An 8,921-nucleotide genomic window follows, 5' to 3' on the forward strand; every position below is an offset into this window, starting at 1 on the left:
TAGAAATTCTGTTCTGTTCGACTGATTGACTCTGATCCTCAATAAAACTTCAAGTAAAATACAAAGAAATCACAGAGAAAGCTCAAAACTCCACCCGCAACAATAAGAAGCGCTAAAGAAAATTATTGGATGGTTTATACATACAAGCGCTTCACATGCAAATATTGAGGCTTAGTGTAAATGTGAAGAAACACAAGTTTGAGGAATCCGCTTCCTGTTTGCCTATTATCCACGCCCACTCGGGTAAAATCGCACCAATGGAAAACGGGGTACATGTCAGGTGACGTCAAACTAAAGGACGCCGGAATTCAATTCAGACGACAAATAGGTTGGAAACATATTAAATATATATACTCAAAGACACACATACACATTCAAACAGAATCGCCAGCCTGGCTGTCTTTTTCTGACAATAACGCTGACGTGCACCTTCCTGTAGTGTCCCAAAGCACTTCACGGTCGTTTCACTTGACTTGAGTGAGCAAAAGCGACTTCCTGTCCAAAGAGGAATCTTGAAGTCACTTCGTTCCCACGCTGCTCCTAGGGCGACCTCTTGTGTTCAGAAATATTACTACATTTCCAGCCACATACACTACCGAAGTCATTTGTTGTATTTTTTTCCCACCTGGAAACGAGGTTAAATATTCATCCATCCATTTTCTGAGCCGCTCGGTGGCCCAAAACCTCCACCATGGCTTGCAACCATCATTTGAAACCCGAGTTTTGCGTTTGCGCAACGTTGCCATTCAAAGAGGACATTTTCAGCATTCACAAGACTGAACATTTTCATATGTAATCGGATTCGTGTAAAATGTGATGGAACTTGAGAAAAAAACAACAGATGTATCTACATTTGGGACATCCTGCGTATTGTTGGGTTCAAACATGTATAAAAAACACATCATGGTTCCATAAATGTTTTATTTATTTTTTACAAATATTCTGATACTCCACTGGACAGTCACCAGTACATCCCATCGTCTCTTGTTCACATCACTTCAGTCTTCATCGTTGTGTCGTGACTAGCAACATCAAACACAGTCACATCTTGACATCAATACAAACATATTTGTGTCTTTGTTTAATTGCGATAAGCAAATATATGTACAGTATATATTTTTGTACCAGTATGCAGACATCCATTTAACCCACTCAAATCCCCCTTCTGCTGTCGGCCGCATCATGCAAAGGATTGATAACTTACCTTACTTACACAGTGACGAAACTTTCTCCCTGTCAAGAAAAAAAAAACGCAACCATTCATTATATTACACACACAACTATGTCCAAGTTTAATCAGTTTTATATATTTTCACATATTGATACTTTTACTCACTCTCTACGTGGGGTGTTGCCCATTCGGCAATAGACTATAAACTAATGCTGAGGGCATCACGTCCTCCAAGGGAGGCGACAGTAAATAATTAGTACATGACAACAAATACTGTTTACTTAAAATGGAAAAGCTGCTTTAAAAATTAAGAAATTCAATTTGACTACGTAGAATAACACAATGTAGATCCATCCATCTATGTTCTTAGCCGCTTATCCTCACAAGGGCCACGGGGAGTGGTGGAGCCTATCCCAGCTGTCAAGGAGCAGGAGGCAGGGTATACCCTGAACTGGTTGCCGGCCACTCACAGGGCACATAGAGACAAACATTCGAACTCACAATCACACCTTGGGGCAATTTAGAGTCTCCAATTAATTTTGCATGTTTTTGGGTTGTGGGAGGAAACGGCCAGCACGGGGAGAACATGCAAAGTCCACACAGGCGGGGCCGGGATTGAACCTGGGTCCTCAGAACTGTGAGGCCATTGCTTTCCCAGCTGATCCACCGTCCCGCCCAACGTTGATATCAACATCTTTTTGATTTGTCGTAATTACATATTGAGATAGCTAAATCTAAGCTAATTACAGATTGAGAAAGCTAAAATTCACTTTTGCTTTGAACTAAAAGTGCATTACGTTTTGTTTTGTTTTGTTTTCTGAAAAGTGATGATTCGTGGGGATGTGAGGCCAGCCGTGGACCAAGTGTCGACTTACCTGTCAGCAAAAGGATAGAAAGGAATACGATGACTCCGGTAATGGCCAGGCCGACTGTGCGCAGTGTTTCATAGTCTGCAAAAGCAAATAGTCCAGTTTCACCAGGAGTGTTGCAAACTTACAGCAATTTTCCAACATGGAAACTTTCCGTGGGATTTTATGATAATTAAAGGTGTTAAAATCAGGGAAAAAAACTCAAGGATGACTCTGAATACAGAACTAAATTGGCTAAATTACAAGTAAGTTTTATGCTAGTTAAATAACTAAAAATAATTTGGTCTAATTCCAAATTAAAACAACCAGTTTCAACATAAACACTATCCTAAAATTAGGAAAACTAATGTGATATAATTACAATTTATTGTACATAAATGTTAACAACTATGTTTCAATAAAATTCGAACCACAAACAGCTAAAGAGTAATTGCAAATGTCTGTAAACATTCTAAAATAGATATTGTAATGAAAAATACACGTAACATTATTCACTTCAATGTCTATACGAAAAAATAAATATGAGCAGAGAGCGCGTCATCCATCTGCAAAGTTTCGGAGGTTTCATTCGACATTCAAGAGGTTGCCATATTGGCTGCATCTTCTGTCCCTGATGTCACGCTGGGACATTCGCCATTGAAAACACACTGCACCACCTACTATGGGAGACGAACAACAGAGATTTTTGGATTTTTCCAACGCCCCTTCTGACACGGAAGCTCTTTTCGAAGAACAGAACATCTCACAACCGAGTGAAGTGACTGGGGCAATATTACCTTAACGTTTCGAGCCATATTTAGATGATATGCGGATTACGGTCAAACCACCTCTCCGTCGGATCGACCTCCGCGGCGGTGTTAAACAAGGCCGCCCTAGAGCGAAGACAACAGCACAGCCAATCCGCCTCCCCATCCAATCCACCTCCGCGGCGGTGTTAACAATGCCGCCCGTGAGCGACAACGACGGCGTGGCCAAACCACCTCCCCGTCCGATCCACCTCTGTGTCGGTGATAAACAACGCCGCCCGTGACCGACGACGACACCGCGGCCAAACCGCCTCCCCATCTGATCCACCTCCGTGGTGGAAATGAGCCACCGCGGCCCGGCACCGATCACGGCTTCGGCAGGGGTGGCATATCCACACATTTAGCACCCCTGACTTACAGATTGTGCCCCCCCCCCACTATTATTTTTTTTTTGTACCTGTCATTTTGAACCCACAAAGCTCTCGTCCTTTGCATCTGTGCAATCCATTTTTCACGACGAACGGGTCCTTTTGGAAAAGTATGTAGAGCGAATCCATCCTCCCGAGTGTTCGAGCAATATCCAGCAATGGAACAAATTGGCATTTTGGCTAACACGAAGGAACAAATAGCTACCTTTCAGCAAGTAAAACTAATATAAACATATGAGCCCGCCTGAGTGTGCTACTTCCCAGCACGTCACTTCCCGCTTCTTCTCAGAAACAAATCCCTCAAGAGGATTTTCATGGCGGGAGCAATATGCATCAAAATCATGTTTTGTGGTGAAAAAACGGATGGGTCCATACCGGCTGCCGTTTTGTCATTAATAACGTATTAAAAATCATGCATTTCATGACAGTGGCACTTTAAAATTTAATAATAATATAATTTATATAATATATAATAATTAATAATTTATCATATTTAATAATACAACCAGCAGTATTAATACGTCAAATATAAAAAATCACCTTCATTTGTCAGCAAGATGTAAAAAAAAAACATCCTATTCAAATAAACCTTGTTTAAAAAATAACAGTGCCTCAAATATATCCATCCATCCATTTTCTGAGCTGCTTATCCTCACTAGGGTCACAGGAGTACTGGAGCCAACCCAGCTGTCATCGGGCAGGAGGGAGGGTACACCCTGAACTGGTTGCCAGTCAATTGCAGAGCACATGGAGGCAGACAACAGTCCCACTCACAATCACACCACGGGGCAATTTAGAGTGTCCTATTAATGTTGCATGTTTATGGAACATTTCATTGTTTTTAAATCTTTTGGACATTTTGATCAGGTGCAGATCGTTCAACAATATGATAGCAAGAAAAACGAGATTATTTAATATGTCCATTTTCCAAGCCGCTTATCCTCACAAGGGTCACGGGAAGACTGGACCATATCCAGGTTAACTTCAGGCAAAAGGCAGACTACGCCCTGAGCTATCTACTTATGATGAAACTAAATGTTTTTTTTATTATTTTTTTTATATATGATTTTGGCCATCTTAATTGCACATGGACATTAACCATAAAAATTACTGCAAATGTTCTGCCACTTTGCAACCCTTGTAACCTGCCAATTTACTCGAGTTGCACTTTCATTGTTCTCGTTACAAACGCTTCCTCTCCTCCTCCATCTGGCTGGTTTCCACAGTTGCCTCTCATCATAACCCCCCCCCCCAGTACTAGTTCACTTCATTTGCCCTTATCTTAGCTGTGAGAAATGTACACCTTGTGCCCGTACCAAACATAATATTACTCCTCCACTGCTCCTTAGAAGGAGCTTAACATTCGTAGTTTCCCATTCGGGCAGCGATTATCCATGTTTGCAGATGGCTCTCACTTACCATAATTAAAGTCTGCATCGAGGTCAATTTCGGCACCTGAGGCAGGACAGTGAATAAACACCAGTGAGATCATTTCTCTGTAAACATCCCAGCATTTACAGCAAGCGAATAATAAAATGTTATGTAAAAACATGTTTATTGACTATTCACAAATTTAATCGACTTTAAATATATAGGGTGTCCCAAAAAATGTATAAAATAACTGCAAAATTGATATTTATTATAACCGGAAAAATTTTGTCAACATGTAAAAGAAGTTACAAATATTATTGAAAGTGTGTATAGAGAGGCCCCGTACCTCAGTGGTTAGAGCACTGGCTTGGTAAACCAGGGGTTGTGGGTTTGTATCCCACTGGGGCCTCCACTCCCCGAGAAGGGTTGCGTCAGGAAGGGCATCCAGAGTAAAAAATTGTGCCAATCATAGATATGCGCTGTGGCGACCCCGAAAGGGACAAGCCGAAAGAGACACACACATTGAAAGTGTGTATACATATTTTGAGGGCAACCTGTATGTATATACAGATATAAATATATATATATATATATATATATATATATATATATATATATATTATATATATATATATATATATTATATATATATATATATATATATATATATATATGAGTTGATAGCAAAATACAATACTGTAACCTGTACACAGGTGAGCAGTTGAGAACGAATTAAATAAAATGTTACCCATACCTGGATTAGCATATAAAAATAAAACGAAATGAAAATAAAACTTAACACAAATATGAAGGAGTAGTTGTTCTATACCACTGCGCATAAATGCTAATTTGATATTGACCTGCAGTGTGTAGTGTATAGCCTTATGTTTTGCAGTGTGATAAAAGTTGAGTCAAAGTCAATTCATTGATGACATCATTGATATGGTTTCAGCACAGTAACAACCTTTTTAGCGCCAGGGACTATTTCAAGTCATAATTTGTGAAAAATTAAAACAAATGACGATAAATATAAGTCACCATTGCAATGAATGTGGTTGCTGTAATAATTGGGTGCCCTTTGCACTTTTCTCTTCTAATCTTGTCTTCTATAAAATGGCCTCTTGCAAGACAAGGAATTTTAGCCAGGCTTACTTACTTTAAAAAAAAAAAAAAAAAACAACAGTTAACAATCTGTTTCACTGCTTTCATTTCACATGTGATTTTATTGAACAAAAGATAGCATAAGGATTGGTAAATCAAAAGTCCTCTAATTAGGCCGCTCTATTCATGTAACCTGCAAATATTAAGAACTGCAGACTTTCATGCTTAAACTGTGTCAAGCCAGTGTCGATCAAGTGTGCCATGTCGTCTATTTCCCCTCCCCACGCATGCACTCTTCAATCAGGCAATGGACACGTGACCTACCTTTCGGCGACGACATTTTTTCCTCTTGTGTTTACGTAACGATTGGGTCAAACTGCGGAGACAATGCGCATGACAGGTGACAGCGGCTGGCGATCCTTTCGCACTTTGCAGTTCATTGGTGATGAATTAAAGACATACAGTAACTCAAAGCGCATCGCGTTAGGTCATGTTTGTTCAGTAAAATGATGATGTGTAAATGATGTGGGTGTGCTTTGAAGGGTCTTTGCATGAAATGAATTGAGACTGGTTGAATTTTGGAATGGATCCAGTTGAGGGGAGCAGCTTTCGAAACTCACAGTTTGCTTCCCGGCTGCATTTTAAAAAGCAGTTATCGGCTGTGTCCAAATTACTCTTTATCGTGGTTACGCCATTTTTTTGTGTGCTGCCTAACTAGTGAGTGCTCTATATATGTTTAAAGTTTCCCCAAAATTTTTTATATTGTTTTTTTTTTATATAAAAGCTCTTAACTTTTCTGCAAAGAAAAACAAGATTACAGGTATTTGTTTATAGAATCCTCTCTTGCACTATATTGTGCAACCATACTTGGGAAGGAGGGAGTAGTAACGATTCCACTGGGGCCTCCACTCCCTGAGAAGGGTTGCGTCAGGAAGGGCATCCGGCGTAAAAATTGTGCCAAACATATGTGCGTTCATCTGAGATGACACGCTGTGGCGACCCCGAAAGGGACAAGCCGAAAGTTATGGATGGATGGAATTGAGTTGAAATCTTCAATTAAAACTTTAAGGGCCTCTTTTTGTTTTTGATGTCCCCCCCTTACATGCACACACACACACACACACACACACTCGAGAGCTCAATGAAGCTACTCATGCTGACCTTCAATTATTAACTACACTGATTAAAATGTTACTTTTGAAGCCGATGTGGCTTGTGGTTTTCATCACGCTCATCCGTCATTGGCCTGAGCTTTATCCTCGAGGGCATTCTTGACAGTTATTCATTAATAAATCCAAGCCACGACGTTCATTAACCTTGAACCTTTGCGCAACTGGATGCCAGGGGGGAATTGAGGTAAAGTTTTCTGTCTGAAAGAAAACTAATTCCTCACTCTTTCTTTGAAAGAATTGAGGGATTTTCTTCTTTGTCTGGTGGGTGAGCTGATCTTTATCCTAAGGGACTTCGAGCGAGAGGCAGGTTACGCCCTCAAATGGTCTCCAGTCAGTCGCAAGTCAGAACCGAGAACCATTAACACTAAACTACCTGGATGCTCAAATGTTAGGGGAGACACATGTGTCTGTATAATAATCCATCTATCTATTTTCTATCGCTTCTCCGGGGCGGTTCATGGGGGATGTACTTCAGCAGGGATACCCAGACTTGCCTTTCTCCAGCCACTTCTTCCAGCTCTTCCGGAGGGACCCCGAGGCGTTCCCAAGCCAGCTGAGAGACATAGTCTCTCCAGCATGTCCTGGGCCGTCCCTTTTCGGTGGGACATACCTGAAACACCTCACCAGGAAGGCGTCAGGGAGGTATCTGGATCAGATGTCTCAGCCACCTCATCTGGTTCATCTCAATGCAGAGGAGCAGTGGGTCGACACTGAGCCCCTCCCGGATGACCGAGTTTCTCACCCTATCACTAAGGGAGAGACGGGACGCCCTGCGGAGGAAACTCATTTTGGTCGCTTGTTTCCGGGTTCTTGTTCTTTCGGTCATGACCCACAGCCTGTGCCCATAGGTGAGGGTAAGAACATAGATCGACTGGTGAATTGAGAGCTTCCCCTTTCGACTTAGCTCCCTCTTCACCACAACGGACCGATACAAAGTCCACATCACTGCAGACGTTGCACTGATCCATCTGTCTCCCGCTCCATTCTTCCTTCCCTTGTGAACAAGACCCCAAGATACTTAAACTCCTCCACTTGGGACAGGATATAATAATTATTACTACAAATATGTATTAACTACGTCCTTGGAAAACTTTGATTGCTTTAACGGAAATGCCGAATTCACAAGCTGATCTCGTCTTTGTCTTCCACTTCGAATTTGTGCTTAGCAATAATGTACATTTTCTGTTAACGTTTATTTAAGGAAGCAAACAGTCTCACCTGCGCTGCAAACGTCTTGTGTTCAGGTACGTGCCGCGTCATGTGTGTGCTTCAGGGGCAGGGTAAGTTCCTATGGTCCACTTCCTAGTGATCACACAAGTAGTTTCCACGCCTACAGCTACTCAAGTTATGCATTTACAGTGTCATAAAGTTTGCACTCTGCTGCCAATAAAGAGCGACCCAAATGTAGCCTTTGGAATTCTAGCAGGAAAGCACATATTTTAAGAACTTACAACCATTGTATTACTATTACGATTAGTAGTAGTAGCACAAATAGTATCACTAATATTAGTAAGGTAAGGCAGGGTACACACATACTGGCCTAGCAGGCCTTATTTTAGCATGATTCCTCTTTTCCGATTAAAGTCAGCTGCGGTACGATTCTTGGGGGCGACGACCGTAAATGTTAAATCTGGTCAATGTTTCTGATTGTAACTCTCTATGTCTTTGGTCAACAACGACACCGGTGGCGCCGCAGAGTGCTGGATTGTGATTTGCAATCAGGAAACAACCTGAAGCTACCGGTGTTGCGAGACAGAAGCAGTTGGTTACGTTGAGTTGCTCGTCAGTTATTCACAACAATGAAAGTGACAAGGAGAAGAATTTGCTACAGAAAAGTAGTTGCTAGGTTAACTCACAAGTAGCCTAGCTTCTTCTATTATACCTCCTTCTTTCCCCATGCTACCTCTCACAGGTCTTGGTTACACAACAGCAGACATCTCGTTTGTGGGAGGACATTCAAAAGTCATGACCAGAGGTGACAAGTTCAGTATTGTACTGAAGTAGATTTTTCTGCTATCTAGAAGAAAATTTGACATTAATGACCACTGTGCAAAATGTTTACA

General features: G+C 41.3%; 1 long non-coding RNA gene across 2 annotated transcripts; it reads right to left on the bottom strand.

Moving 5' to 3' along the window:
- Positions 1-901: 901 nt before the first annotated feature.
- On the bottom strand, positions 902-8,844 carry LOC133504879 (uncharacterized). Of its 2 annotated transcripts, XR_009796097.1 has the most exons (7): positions 8,715-8,844; positions 8,077-8,160; positions 6,011-6,062; positions 4,634-4,669; positions 2,047-2,121; positions 1,205-1,233; positions 902-1,022 (listed from the first exon to the last, which is right to left on the bottom strand). It is a non-coding gene; the product is annotated as an uncharacterized LOC133504879 (long non-coding RNA). The 2 variants fall into 2 exon arrangements; XR_009796096.1 differs by lacking the exons at positions 8,077-8,160; positions 8,715-8,844 and having other exon boundaries at positions 6,011-8,062.
- Between the last annotated feature and the right edge of the window lie 77 nt (positions 8,845-8,921).

Source organism: Syngnathoides biaculeatus, chromosome 8, assembly GCF_019802595.1.
Source record: "Syngnathoides biaculeatus isolate LvHL_M chromosome 8, ASM1980259v1, whole genome shotgun sequence".
NCBI classification, from domain to species: domain Eukaryota; kingdom Metazoa; phylum Chordata; class Actinopteri; order Syngnathiformes; family Syngnathidae; genus Syngnathoides; species Syngnathoides biaculeatus.